This window comes from Camelus bactrianus, chromosome 5 (assembly GCF_048773025.1).
Source record: "Camelus bactrianus isolate YW-2024 breed Bactrian camel chromosome 5, ASM4877302v1, whole genome shotgun sequence".
NCBI classification, from domain to species: domain Eukaryota; kingdom Metazoa; phylum Chordata; class Mammalia; order Artiodactyla; family Camelidae; genus Camelus; species Camelus bactrianus.
In genome coordinates, this window is record NC_133543.1 from 82,061,951 (window position 1) to 82,077,461 (window position 15,511).

The following is a 15,511-nucleotide window of genomic DNA, read 5'->3' on the forward strand; positions in this document are numbered from 1 at the left end:
ATCAGACCCTGGGCTGGCTGGCTCACTGGACTAACCAAGCATGACTGGGTTCATCCATCTGGAGTATACCAGTATTTCTCAAATTACCTGTGGTCATTCACATTCATCACAGACATTGATCTTTTATAAACCAGAATAAAAATAAACTATTAGAAAAATGAAATGGAATTAAAAAAAATATACAAAATTTAAGCCCACATTTTTATTAGTAGATTGAACAGACTTAAAACTGCTCTGACGGTTTTCTGTAAAAGTTTCTAAAGGTTCACGCTCCATTTCTGTACTTAGATCATTAACAACCAGCTTATGGCCTGGTGCTGGCCCATGGCCCATACTTTGAGGAGCGCTGTTCTAGACTTTAATACAGACAAAGATTTTTTTCTCATGTTGAGTCCCTTCCTGTCTCTTCATTTTTCCTGTACTTGCTTGTCTTCCTGTTATAACGTTTTCCTCTTCTCTCCAGATGGGTTGAAAACAATCATCATGAGAATTGTTAGGGTAGGGGACATGGCAGAGGCACAAAGATACATGTCTCTTTTGGGATTTTCTCTAAAATGAAGTTGCAAAATCAAACGTGGCATTCACAAATACACTTACATAAATATATAGTCTATTAGATTTTGAGACTTCAGGTGAGTGTTTCTTAAAGTCTGACTTAAGGACCACCTGTATCAGAATTAGCTGGGTTAATTGTTTAAATTTATAAATCTTATACCTGTTGAGTCAGGCTTTTTGTGGTTTACTCTATGAAGTCTGAATTTTAAACATGAGTCTCAACAGATAATTCTAATACACAATGGAATTTGAGTCCTGTTTTTTCAGGGTTTGGGAATCTGTGTGATTATTGGATTCTGCATCATACACTGTGGTGGTATATTATAAATGCCAATTCTGAAATGTACTAATGTGAATATATTGGAGTTTCTATATATGTGCTTTCAGAAGAAAATCTCCAGGATATTATTGGGTTCATTGCTATTTCAGACATATGCAACATATTATTGGAAAAAGGTAATATTCTCATTTTACAGACAGAAACAAAGAACACTTACATAAATAAAGTAATTTTACATCTTCCTGTGTTGTAATGACTTTACATCCTTCTAATTTTATTTTCAGAGTTTTACATACCTAAAATCTATTCTTAAATTCACCTTGCTTTATAATAATATAATTTTATTTGGAATAAAACATAGCATAGCTACAGAACCCATTCACTATGCAGTTAAACAGTTGTTATGAATTGAATGAGGGATGTGGGATTGTATGTAAAACAGCTCAAAATTTCATTTAAAAACATTTCTCTTTACATTAATGTGAGGTTAATACAAAATGTATTGATAAGGAAAAATATTCTTAGTTGTTAATACCAAATTTACCCATAAGGAAAAATATTATATCCTTAGAGCTTCAAGACACATGTCAGTCAAATAAGGGTGATACCACTATAGCTGGATGTTTAGTTCTGCAGTGGAAATTCCTAAAATGAAAAGAACCATGTTTGCTCTTATTTATATATGCCTTTCAGAGTTTTGGGCACATTATATCTGCTTGTGTGTATCTGTCTGTTAGATATAGAGAAGTGAGGTCATTTAGTCTTGTTTATGAAAGCAGTAGATCACAATCCTGATATTTTGGCTTGAATGAACACTGAGAAAGGGATTTCCTTATTCCCTTAAGATGAGAATATCAGTTCTTTGGGAGCTTTACCCTCTTCCTAAGCAGAATTATAATTTCCCAGGTAAAACTGCAGAACACCAAGAAAGTAACATGCCCATCCTTACCTGTCTTGAACTCAGAGTACCACAAAAACGTTGCTGTTGTGAAATTGTGTGGGCTCCTGGAAAATCTCCCTCTGGAACTTTTAACTTTGCCATTGTGTGCTCTTGATCGAGTTACTAGACCTCCCCAAACTGTCTCCTTATTTCGGGGTTGACAACACCTCTCAGAATTGCTGGAAGAACTCTATCAGTTAATGGTTCTGCGATACGGAGCACAGTGCTTGGTGCTGGTGAATGGTAGTCAGTCATTGCTGCGGGGCTTGTGTAACAGTGGGAAAGGTGTGGATAAGCTGTGACGCCGTGCAAACCCTAGATTTGAAATGAAGCTAGTTTCTTGCTATGTCCTTGTGTGTGAGCAAGTAATTCAATCTCTCTGTCCCCTATTTTTCTTAATTTGTGAAATGGGGGCTGTAATGATCATTCTAGAAGGATTTTACTCTGGGGTAAAATGAGGAAGTGTATGTACACACTTGCAGTGCCTGGCATGTAGAAACAGAAGGTAGCCATTAATATTTTTATTGAATTTGACTGCCTACCACTTTCTAAGCTAAATTAAAAAAACACATATTTCATGTCCATGTGTCTACTTGCGTTTGGATTTGAGGAGATCCCCTTGATCTTGTAGCAGTTGTCTGGTTTTTAAGTGTATTTTCAAAAAGCTTTCTGATTTATACATAAACTGATGTGTTTCCACTGGAAGGTTTTGGGAATCTGAAAACAGAGTGATGATGAGGATTCATCTGGCTGCTTTATGAACACAATGTCACGGGAAAAAACAGCCAAAACAAATGGCAGCAGAGAGGCAGACACTTGCTGCACGACTTAAATAATGTGCATTTGAGCGATGTCAGATTCAGAGGCATGCAAAGTGCATAAACATAAAAGAAATTCATAATGGGCTTTCCAGGAAAAGTTTGTTGCTTCCTGATGTGCTAACCTTGGTTCTGTTTTGTGGTTTTGGCGCCAGATAAACATAGCTGGAGGGGACACCGTTGGATTTTCCCATTGTCAGTTGTATGTAATCTAAGAATTGTATGTTTGCTCTTCTCTGCTTTACTCTTACAAAATATTCTGAGAGCCTTTGGGAATAAGCTACTTTAGTTAAGTGGTGTCTTTAATTTATATCATGAATTCATTCAGTAGCCACAAATCACAGTTCCACCCACAAGCATCCTTGTTGATCAGCATCTTGGAATGTTGAGAACTGTGATAATCAGTTGGGCTTTCGGAAAGAGATCTTAAGGAGATGGGGAAACGGACAGTTTCCATCCCCTTATTCTTAAGTTTCCCTTTCTCTCCCTGTGCAGTGATGCTTACAATTTCTAGCCTGTTCTCCTTCCTGGCCCCATCTTTCCCTCACCCTTTGTGCTCTAGTCACACTGGTCTTCCTTCAGCCTTTGAAAGGGCCATGCTTCTTCCCCCGCCCAGGGCCTCTGCACGGCTCTTCTATCTGGAATGTTCGCTCTCTCCTCTTCCCTCCCTTCCCTACCCAATTGCTAGTCACCCTTCAGAGCTGAGTTCACTCACTGACTCCTTGAGGGACCTTGCTCTTGTTTTCTGGCAAGAGCCTTTTTCCTTTGTAGTATGTATCATAATAGTAACTAAAGAATTCACTTTATATTTGTTATCTAGTGTTTTTCCTCTCTCTCTGAAATAGAAGCTCTGTGAGAAAGAGCAGGGGCTGTGTTTGTCTTATTCACAAACGTCTCCCAGCACCTAGCACCCTGCGACAGCATAGGAAGGCAAAACGCTAATGTGTGGCCTGGGTGCAGAATTGGCATTAATGTGCTTCCCCATTTTATTTGTTGCTGTTGATTTTTGGCAGGTGCTTTCTTCACACACAGGTGTGGTGCAGAGGAAGGAATTGCATGTGTAAATTTCCAGGCCTGATAGCGTGCTGCTCCTTTAGATGCACCTTCTCAATACAGTCGTTGATTGAAGAGGTACTGGCTGAACTACGGGTGTTTAAGAAATAGCACCCCCATCTGACTCACTTCACCTAATGTGATAACCTCTAGGTTCATCCAATGGAAAAGAATCTGCAAAAGAATAGATATGTATGTATGTGTATAACTGAATCACTTTGCTGCACACCTGAAACTAACACAACATTGAAAATCAACTACACGTCAATGAAAATTAATTAAAAAAACAGCATCCCAATGACACGATATGTGTATGTGATGGCATTAAGGCTAAGCAATGTTTGTCTGCTCTCCCTTGCTCTACTCTGTAAGTTTCTTTCTTGAACAGCTTGGAAATCTAGTCCAGGGTGACAAAGGCTTGTGCTGTGGGGAAGCAGATTTCCTTTATGTAGGAAAATAACCTGTGTGTCACACGTGACTGTCAGTGACACATGGGGGGCCGGCACCTAGAGCTAATGTGGCATATCTGGCAAATGTTGCAATATTTGGAAGGCAAAGAATCCTGGCGTGGAGGCCAGAGTGGTGGGAGCACCAGGCGGAATCCAGGGACCTGGGAGTGAGGGCAGTAAGAGTCCCAGCAGAAAGAGCACAGTGCGTGAGCCTCTCTCCAACCCCAAGGAGAATCTGTTGGTCCATAACTAGAAAGCAGGTGAGAGTTCATGATTATACACTTTCTTAGACAGGGATGAATACAGAGATGCTGACATTGTTGAGAATTCTGTTTGTAGGCGGTAGCCATCTTTGATGCCGATAATAGGAAATAAATTCCTTCTCTCTAGTTTATTTGTTCTAATCTCTTAATGGTGACTGACGCTGCTGTGGGCTTACGAATTAGTGAGGTCACTGGCGTTTTAACAGTGTTATTTGTGGAAGGCAGTGTATTGTAAAAGAGCTTGGGCTTGGGTGTATTCAGATCTGACTTTAATCCTGGTTGTTATCACTTCTGCTCTGAGCCTCAGTTTCCTCATCTGTAACACAGATCCTATAACACTATTGACCTCAGCCTTAGAGCACAGTGGCATTTATTAGAGACTATTTTTAAAGCATTTACTACGTATTCCTGGTACATGGTGGGCATTCTGTAAATGCTTACTATTATTATTGTTTGCTAGGACACGCCCAGGAGCCCACAGTGATTTGTCCTAAGACTCAGCTGGGTTTGCATGTTCAGAAGAGGACTGGACAGGGTGATGGTGATTCTGGAGGGCCAGCTTTGCTGTGTTCACCCAGTCTATTCCAGAATCAGTCCAAAGTTCTATGGTCCCTTGAAGCTTCATGGCAAAACTATGTCTGGGTTGGGGTATGGTGGAGAGGAAGTTTCAGCCACCAAATACAGTGTGGAGCTTAAATCCAGCCTGCCCCACTTCACAGCAAATGCACATGACAACTGAGGACATGTCATCTTGCTTTCCTGGAACTTTTGCTGGAAAGAGATGGTCTTGCAGCCTTTGATTGCACTCACCCATTCACCCAGCACTAAAAATTGCAACCACTGCCCTAGGTAGCCAACAGCTTTCTGAGGTCCCTTTCCCCACTGAAGAACAATGCATCTGAACTGGAGATCCCCCCATCCCAGCCACTTCACAGAATAAGACAAGAGCAAGCTCCAGCTGGATTGATGACTGCATCCATTTTTGCATTAAAAGTTAGGTCTGAAAATAATTTCTAGATTGATAACCACATTTTGGGCTTTTCATTAAAGCTATATGATGGATGAAAAGGTTTTAGTCATTTTTTTTTACAGTCTGAAAACACAAATCCACAAACTCCATTCTGAATTGGCTAGGCTCCTGTAAGCCTATTTCAGTAACTGAAATGAAGGCTCTATCTGATTAATGGTAACGGTAAATTAGAGTTCTCGGATAGTGGCCACTCTATTCTGAGTAAATCAAACAGAAAGCTCCCCTTTCTGGGAGAACAGTCAGCTTGTTGACATCAGCCCACTCTGTATGCGTGTGTGTGTGTGTGTGTGTGTGTGTACACATAACTCATTCTTTGGAATTCTCCCATGGAAAAGCAAAGGAAGGAAGCTGAGGGGAGGATGGGGCGATTGCATCCTGTGCTCTTTACAGGGGTGTGGCCACAACTGCCTCAGCCTCAGGGACACTGACACATGATGTTTTTTCGCTTGGGATGCCTGAGCAGTGATAAGTCTTGATGAAAGGCAGGAGTGGCTCTCAGCGTTGTTCTTAGCTGGACAGGAGTCTCCTGGTAGAGAACTGCTCAAATCCCACTCCGTGCTTCATTTCTAGGACGTTGGGGGGAGGGGTGAGCACCAGGAGTGTCTGGAGTGGACCCCCAGAGCCCTCCAGGCTGTGTTAGGACTCCAGATCCTCTTTGGTTTGTTCTGGCCACTGCCACGAATGAAACTGCCAAGCGGGTAGGCCAGGTACGTGGTTTTAAGGAGGATGAAGTGTTTCTTCGTGCTGCTTCCTAAGTCTGATTTGAAATGATGGATCCCACCCTGGCAAAGGCAGAGAGGGACTGTCTGGGATTTTATGAGGTAAGGCGTTAGAAGGTTCTGTGAAATGAATTCCACTGTCATCTGATTTCCGTGTCCAGCTGTTTGGGATTTATAGTTCTCTCCGCCTTTCTCTTTGAAAATTCTTAATATTGTCCCCTCCCTGCTTGGTTAGGGACAATTATTAACAAATTATGCAGTGCATTTATCACATTTAGTCTTTGACAGCTCAACATAGGAGATCAGTGCTGCTATGAAAGCATGTAAAACTTCTGTAAATAAATACATAAGCAAATATGCAATCCCCTTACTGTGAATTTCTAAAGTCCCACTGGTTTTAGATGAATTATTTTACTGTGATGTTAAGTATGGGTTCTACATACAAGAATGCTTTTGAAAATGACATTAGATTGAGTCCAAATAGATTTCATGACAGGTCATCAGCCTCTGGAATAATGATGTTTTTAATGGATTTAAAAACTCTTCTCTCAGGGACTGAGATGTTACAACAGATTTATTTGTAATGGAACGTTTGTATGGACAGGTATTCATAGACATTCACATGCTAAAGACTGATGATTTAACAACAACCCTACAACAAAACTTGAACTTGAGAATAAAACCATTTTTTTTTTTTAAGATTTCCTTGTGGCAACTGTGGCAAAACTGGCTCAGTTTTCTATAGAGCTTCTAATCTGCTTTAATTAATTGTTTAAAACTGGGATGAATGCAGGGCAAAATTTAGGTTCTATTATAATTTTTTTACAAATTAGTATTTTTAAATGAAAATTTTTAGTTTTTGGCTGTATTCCTAAAATAGTTCTCAAGGGTGGGTGGTGGGGGTGTTACTTTTTATTGTCATGTCGGATGTTATTGGCATTTAGTGCTTGAGAGCCAGAGATGCTTAACCATTCCTGTAATGAACTGGACAGACCCTTACAAAAAATTATCGTTCAGAATGCGAGTAGCATCCTCATGGAAAAACATTGATACCTGCTCAGTTTAATAAAAAGTACACAGGTGAGCAGTCTAATCTCTGGGAAAGTTATCTGTCTTCTGATCAAGCCATTTGGGAAAGGACCCACAGGGAGTAGACACTTCTGCAAAATTATTCTTAAGGATCAATAGCAATAACTGTTGCAAAAAATACTGCTCCCACATATTTCTAATTAATATTTTCAGACTGAGTTTGGGTTAGCTCCAACAAGTATCTGGTTCACTTTAATGAGTAACCTCCATCTTTAAATAAAGTTAAGCTCTTACAGTTTCCAGATCTGATTATATGCGCTCACTGAGATCAAAGGAGTAATTTACCCTGAACCAAAGGATGCTTTTGTGCTAAACATTATAGTTTATAATGGTTGTACATTTCTCAGAATCTTCAGTTGTCACATGCAAAGTAACATCCTGAAGGACCTAGAGGTTGCTTTTAAATTTCACTTAGTGTTAGAAGGGATTATCTATGATATTTAATATGAGTGAGAGCTTAGTGTATGCATGGTACTTAAAAAAATAATTAGCAGAAAGAAAGGAGGACATGGAGGCAAAACTGTCATTCCTGGCACCTTTTTATACACACAGTGCTGTGACAGAGATCCCCAAGTCGAGACTGTATTCAAAGCCTCGGATTTACTGTGTAGGGATATGAGGGCGCCTCTGCCTGACTCTTGATTAAGCCAGGCTTAAAGCTCATTGACAGAATCGTCAGCTTTGAGTGACCTTCCGTCCACGAACTGGGCAGTATTCAGATACTCTGTGTGGGAGAATGTGCTACACAGGTAATGGCTTAAGGTACTATCACTGTGTGTACAACCTGCACTTTCGTTGCCTGATCATTTGGCATCCGTTGCTAAAGAAAGCAGAGTCCCCCAAAACATAAAAATAATCATGCTTTTGTTTTAATTTATGTGTCTGTTTTTATATTATGAAAAATCTGAATAAAATAATGTATTTAAAGGAAACATTTTAAAAGTTAAAACTAAGGAAAGAAGTTGAAGAACTGTGCTTTTGAGTGTTAAAAAAAGACATAGCTCTCTTTAAAAAGGATGAAGTGGATTGACAAGTTTTAAAAACCTACACATGTAGCTCCTAGCATGTGCCAGTCTCCCATGCTGTACTCGTGTATTCCTCACAGCTTTCTGAGTTAGGCGTGCTGGTATCATTTTTATAGGATAAAGAAATAGAGTCCCTGAAGTTTTAAGACTTGCCCAAGGTCATCCATTCAGTAAATGGGAAACATAGAATTTCAACTCAAGTTTGCTGTTTCCTAATTTTCTGGGATTATCTAGCAGCCATATCCTGGCAACATTATTATCGAGCAGTATATTACTTTCATTGCACCTGTAATAAATGATACGTATGGAAAAACAAAAGCATACTTTTATTGGTGAATAGAGGGTCCATGTGGACTTACTGCCAGTGATGTATTAAGTATGTTGCATTAAGGGTTTTATTGAGTTATTAAGTGATGGAGCATCAGAGCTTTCCGTTTTGGCTGAATAAGGTTGAGTGTGTGAAAGTTGGACTTTCAGAAGTTGTCTGAATAACGAGGGGGAAGGGAAGAGCACAGTGGACTTAGAGAGGGATATCACAGGATGGTGGCTGGGCTTGGAGAGAGCTTAGAGGTGGATGAGTCATTCACGGGCTTGTTGGACTGAAGAATCTGGAGTCGGTTCATAGCCTTTTGCACTAAGAGTGGATATTTATAGCTCTCTCTGCACAGGAAAGATGGAGATGGGAGGAGGGGCATGTTTAGGTGATGGCTCCAAGGCTGGTGCGGGGTCTGGGCATGAATCATCCCCGTGAACCGTCCCCTCTGTCCTTGTGCAGTCTGCTCTGCACACTGCAGCCAGATGATTTTTTTTTTAAATGCAGATCATGTCCCTTCCCTGCTTTAAATTCTCCAGTGACTTTCCATTATCCTCACTCTTCACTGTGATAGATGGTGTCATGTAGTGTCGAGAAGCGTGGCTTCTGGAGCAATGCAGCCCGGGTTCACTCTGTAGCACATGCTTATTTTGGGATTTGGAGCACATACCTTCACTTCTCTGTGCCTTAGTTTCCCCATCATTAAAAATCGAATAATAGCACCTCAAAGGGTTGTCAGAGGTTGCAATGAGTTAATAAAGACAAAACAGTAGAGCGGTGCCTGGTGCATAGTGAGCTCTGTCATGCTTATTATCATCACTGCCATCTACAGGCTGGCTCTGCCTGTCTCCCTGATCTCATCTGCTCCCGCTCTCTGCCTCGTTCGTTGTTCCCTCTGCGTCACTTTGTTGTTCCTGGGAACATGGTGGGCTTGTCCTCTTTCAGGGTCCTTGCTTTTTTGTTTGTTGCCTTTCCCCAAGTCTCCTTATACAAAACACTCTATTCAAGGTCCTGTTCAGATATTTCTGGCATCAACCTGCATAAAATAGTACTCCCACACCACCCTCTCTCCCCTCTCCGCTCCCTGGCTTTCTTCGCGCTATGTCACCGCTACCTGACATTACATTATATCTACTACACTTCCTGACCTAAATGTTATTCTGCATCTGATTATTCATTGCTTTCCCCACTGGACCAAAATCTCCACCAGGACAGGGACTTTGACTCCCCTATTCCCCTTGAATCCCTCTCACTTAGAATATTGCCTGGCAGAGAGTGGATGCTCAATAAATGTTTGTTGAATTAGTATTCAATAAATTTCATTTCCCCCATCACTTCTATAATTGTTTCCTTTCTGATTTTAGATCTTAAAGTATTCCTTCTAACTCTTGTTAGCCTGTCATCATCTTGCCCCAAATTATGGACCTTTAGAAAAAGATCATTTATGTACTCCGTCTCATGAAAGTTCTTTAGCAATGGGAAGCCTTTTTCTAAACTGTCAGCTTTGGTACAAGGAAGGGGATTGAGGCATTTCAGTGTCATTGTTATAGAATATTCCCAAAGGGCCTAATCTTGGATCTTGTGCTAAGGTGTTTACCAAGCTACCTACCAAGTGCTGGTCGTCCTTGACCTTTTAACAGAGCTTGGGCTCACATTCTCACTGTAAAAGTGTAATTGCTAGAGCAAATGAAGCCATGCAAATGATGATGGGGAAACGTACGTACTGACAGCAATGTGTGCTTCAAAGAGACTTCAGAAATTTTTAAGCCTCAAATTTTACAAAGAGCGCCTAATTCCTGCTGATATTTTTAAAATGAAGTTAGCTACAACTATTACAAATTGCATATTCTGTTTTCACAATGATACTTATCATAAATTTTTATAATAGCCAAATAAAATATAGATTGTCTGTTTGGCATAAGTAAGCTTTTAATAATTTTTCCATTTGAGGTATTATCAAAGAATTTGAGTTTCCTATATTGTATATAGGAAAACATTCAGTTGGGGAAAAAATCAATCTTAATTTAGAAATACTCTGAAAGTCTTTGTCAGGGAAAAACTTGTTTAAGATGTTTCAGAGACCTTTACCAGAAGCTGATCATGTGATCTTAGGTAAGCTAAGCCATTTTTTTGTGCACTGGGGATAGACTGTAAGATATAAACAAAGTTGAATGTCAGCTCAGCATAGCACTGTGATTGAATTAAGTTAATTGGAAATTCTAGTTATAAAAATTGAGATTCTAAATAAATTGATCTTTTTCAGATAGTCTAATAAAGCTTACCATGGCATTTGCAGTCTTGTCCTTGCTTCCCTCTATTTTGAACAAGACAGCAATCTCTTTAAAGCTTTCTGCACTCCTTGGTGAGAATTTCATTCCTCTTTTGTGTACTTTAACAATACAATACTGATATTCAGGTAATGCTGTTTTATCATAATTGAAAGAAGATATCAAGACCTTGCACTGAGCCAAATCTGAACAAATATTGTTCTAGTCACTGGAGATACATCAGTGAACAGAATAGACAAAAGTGTTTGACCTCGTGGAGTTTATATTCTAGAGAGAAAGACAGACAATATACAAGAAATGTACAGATGTTATATAGTATGTTAGATGGTGGTAGGGTTGTGGGAAAGAAATTGGGCAGACTGAGGTAGTCCAAGATTGCTGGAGGCTGTCAAGGTCATTTTAAAGGGGGTGGTGAAGGTGGATTTCTTTGAGAAGGTGGTATGCAAGCCAAAAAAAAAAAAAAAAAAGTCAAAGGAGAGGATATATGGGGGAATGTTTCAGATAAATAGACCCTGAGGAAGAATACTGATCATACCTTTGAGGACATTGTTGAGGAGGGAAAAAAACCCCACAAACTTTCCTCTATTCTCTTAGATTTGGCTACTGGACCTGCAAATCAGACTGACAGAAGACAGATTAATAGGAGAAAAGGCATACACATTTTATCTGATGTTAAAATTTTAATTTCTACCTGCATGGAAGCCTTCATGGAAACAAAATAAAGACCCAAAGAAGTGGTTAAATTCAGGGGGCTTATATGTCATTTTAATAAAGGGCAATAAATTGTGGAGAAGCAAATAGAGAAAGGAAAATGGGGGTTGGCTTCTAGGGGTGATAAATTGTGGGAAGGTAAATATATGGGGAAACTAATGGAAGATAAGGGTTATTTAGTAAGGTTTGTCATGCAGACTGAAGTTGGTCCTTCTCCACTGATAAGAGTGGTGATTAAGAGTCATCTTACTCTTCTGATATGGGAGATGGAGATGCCTTTACAGATGGAAATTTATGTCCTGCTTTTAGATGTAAAGGGGGAGGGCAGAGAGCTAATTGCTTTCAGCAGAAAGTGGTGTATTTTGGCAGGGCCTCTTCTGACCCCCTTCAATATCCAGGAATCCAGCGCGTCTGGAGTGGAGCAAGGAGGGAGGGGGTGACGGTAGGGGAAGATGAGGTGAGAGCTGTAATTTGGAGGGTGGAGTGGGAAGGGGGCCCTCAGATCTAGTAGGGCACTATTAACCTCCAGAAAGACTTGGAATTTTCCTCTGACAGAAACAGGGACCTACTGAACAGGAGGTGAGACACATTTCAATATGTAAACATTACCTGTGTTTAAGATGAATTCTTCCATAAATCATATCAGACTGAAACTCTTGGAAGGTTTCTTGCTGAAATGAGTCCTGCGGTTTCTTCTCGCTGGACTGTTGGTGGTTCCCCCCTTGTCAAAATGAGTGTTCAGTGGACTCGTTTCGGATCAGGTGTTTTATATGGGAAGTGGCTTAGCAGAGCCTCCTGCCTCTGCCCAGCTTGTCTGGAGGTCTGCATGCTCAGGAGACCCCTCAGGGATGTGGGGAGGATTTGGCTGTAAGTTATGTTGCCCGGCATGGATCTACATTGAACATTCTTCAAATTGGGCTCCCCTGACCCCCGGTGAGGCCTCTTGTAGAGGAGACAACGATAAACTTCTCTCTCATTCCTGGGGGTGTACTGAATCAGCATGTGCGCCCCACGCCACTCCCCGCTAGTGCTCCCTTCCAGCCAGTGAGGCACTTGCCTTCCAGTGCAAACATCCCCAGAATCAGACCTGGATGACTCGCCAGTGGCTCTTCTCAGAAAAACCAATGCCATGTTCCCAAATTCATGAGGAACTTTGTTAATGAATTCTCACAGCACTTACAATTGGTGCTGTTTAGTACAGTTGGTGGTAAAGAGTCACCCCTCCCCTGCAGCATGGTTCACATCTCGGTCACCGTCAAGAGTTTTCTTATTGCACTGCTGTGGGATTTCGTAACTCACCTAGTACATGCCGGTAAATTTACAAAGTTTTAACAGTCAAGCAACCCCTGGGAAGGTGTGTTTTTTGCCCTAAAACGATCATTTTGATTAAATTTTAGCTTAGTATTGCTCTCCAAATCCTAAATCCCAGACAAGACTTCAAATTTCTGAGTGTAAACTGAATAAAGCCAGGCCCCTTTATGATCCAATCTCAGGATGCAGTTATATTCAGTTTGTATCCAAAAGATAATTTAAAATCAATTTAGATGTTTATGCCATTTTTCGAGAAAATGGAGGGTGGAATTACTTTAACGCAAAAGAAAACTTGTAAGCATCATTTTTCATTTCTGGCAGTCTGTCACATGGCATCTCTTTCACAAAATTTCTCATCTTTTTTTTCTAACAACCCTGGGTTGACTGTTAGAAGAGTGAGGACTTTGAATACTTTTTTTTGGTTCCTATTTTATCTCCAGTACTGTACGGAGGTTTGGGAAATATTAAAATAGACATAGAAACTTTTCCAAATCCAAATTATATTTGGATCTGTTTGATATGTCTAGTCATGGCGCCTATATATTCTTTTATTACCTTAAATTCTATTCATGGGACATTTCTGGAATCCAAAACTCATGTACAGAAAAAAAAACTTATTTTCACACTGATCTGTGCATGAAAATTTTATGGAGAAGGAAGAATTTGGAGCATGAAAGACTTATGTTATTTTCGGGGTTTGTGACATTTAAAAAAGAATTCATTTATTTTGAAATTATTCTTTACAGCAGTGTTGTAGGTTAATAAAATTAATCCTGCTTTTCCAAGGAAGAAAAGGATAATGTCTTGGGGCCCAGGCAACTACAGGAACTTTTACCCCTGAATTCAGCTCTAAGTATGCCACTTGTTTGTTTTTTTCTGATGACTATTCATGGAACCAAAGCATGAACCCTGGGAGATAAAACAGTATGTCTAGGGAATAGTGAAGCAAAGGAATGGATGACCTTAACGACTGGCTTAAATGTGTAGACCTCCCAAAGGGTATCTCCACGTGCATCTCCTGAAGATGCTTCCAGAGTCAGATTATACATGGTCACAGGGAGAGTAAGTCATTCTTCCAGTTCTACTTTAACACTTTATAAAGCATGCACACCTCGATCATAGTGCTTTCACACTGTGTTATACCTGTGTGCCAGTCTTCTCCTACTCCACCACCAGCTCCTTATGGCAGGAAATGGGTGTTCTTGACTTTCATAGTAAGCAGTTAGTAAGTGCCACTCAAATGAAGGAAGGAAGGAAAGAAAGAAGGGAGGGAGGGTGGAAGGGAGAGTGAAAGAAGGAAAGAAGGCAGGCAAAAAGGAAGGAACAAGCTAACAAATGGGAGGGACAATAGTCAAAGAGATGTCCATGGTCCACAGCATCGCTGTGATTGCTCTGTTTCCCTGGAAATTACCATGGAACAGGTTTTTTCCATGTGTGGTGTTTGTAGCACCTTTATCAGAATCACCTGGTTGGGGTGCTTGCTAAAATTCAGATTCCTGTGTCCTGACTCAGACCTACTGAATCAAAATCTTGGAAAGAGCAGCGCAGGAATCAGCATTCTGAAGGAGCCCCGAGGAGACTCATTGTGAGCAGTGGAGTTGCCCTGGAGGACCAGTTAGCTAAAGGGGAAGGTAGCCAGTGATGGTCTGTGACCTACTGAATGATCAGGAGATGCCAGTAAACCTGCTTATATAGAGATTTTGGTTAAGACCCCAAGGTAAAATCATGTGGTTCTCATTAAGGAAAGAGAGTTGTTTCCCACCTAATTAACCAGATCTAAGAAGATCCTCTGAGCCACTATACTCTGTAGTTAATAGAAGAGAGTTGTTCTGCGTGGTGTAATCTTACATCCCTACTCCTTTATTTCCTAGGTCCAAACCCTTTTCTCCGTAACAGAAGTAATGCCTGTATTGATAACAGAATTAATTGGAAGAACCCTAAAGGGTACAGGTTACCTTTAAACAATACGGGTTTGAACTGCTCGAGTCCACTTATATGTGGATTTTTTCCAACAGTAAATGCAACAGTAATACATAATCCATGGTTGGTCGAATCCACAAATGCAGAACTGCGTGCAGTTAAGGAGGGACCAGATCACAAATACAGAGAGCCAACTGAAGTTATATGTGGATTTTTGACCACAGGGAGAGGTGGTGCCCCCATCCTCTGCCATTGTTCAAGGATCAACTGTAATTAAAAAAAAAAAAAAACAAAAAAAAAAACACTATATGAGATCATTTTGGGAAAGAATCATGGATTGCTTAAATAAGGCAAGCGTAAAAGTTTTCAAAAGTTTTTTTGATAATGTTCCCACAATGTTCATAACAGAGAGGTATGAAAATTATATTAGAAGGATTTTAAGGCTTTTTTGATGTGTGCTTTGTTTTTCTATTTAGAGGAAACATACAGCCAACTAAACTTATAAGAGAACAAAGTGTATATATGAGACATGAATGGACAAGCTTTATATAAACCCTACCAAACAAAATTAGGTTTAAAGAAGGTATTTAGGTACATGAATTAAACATCTCCAGTGTTTCTTTTTGTAATTATATTCCAGCTAGAAAGTTACCTAAGTATCTAGAATATAAACTCCTAGAACACAGACTCCACTGTAACTGGAAAACAGACCCTTTAATCCTAGTAGGAAGGGAAATAAGAGTGGGG

General features: G+C 40.1%; 1 protein-coding gene across 5 annotated transcripts in view; it reads left to right on the plus strand.

Annotated features, from left to right (window-relative positions):
• HECW2 (HECT, C2 and WW domain containing E3 ubiquitin protein ligase 2) overlaps window positions 1-15,511 on the plus strand; it is a 334,329-nt gene that overhangs the window by 177,301 nt on the left and 141,517 nt on the right. Inside the window, exon 1 of one of the 5 annotated variants that reach the window (XM_074364241.1) lies at window positions 5,813-6,209. The exons of 3 other annotated variants lie outside the window; for them this stretch is intronic. The gene's annotated coding sequence lies outside the window, so the exon portion shown is untranslated. Of the gene's footprint in view, window positions 1-5,812; window positions 6,210-15,511 lie in introns of those variants that run through there. One more of the 5 variants, XM_074364242.1, reaches the window with a different exon arrangement.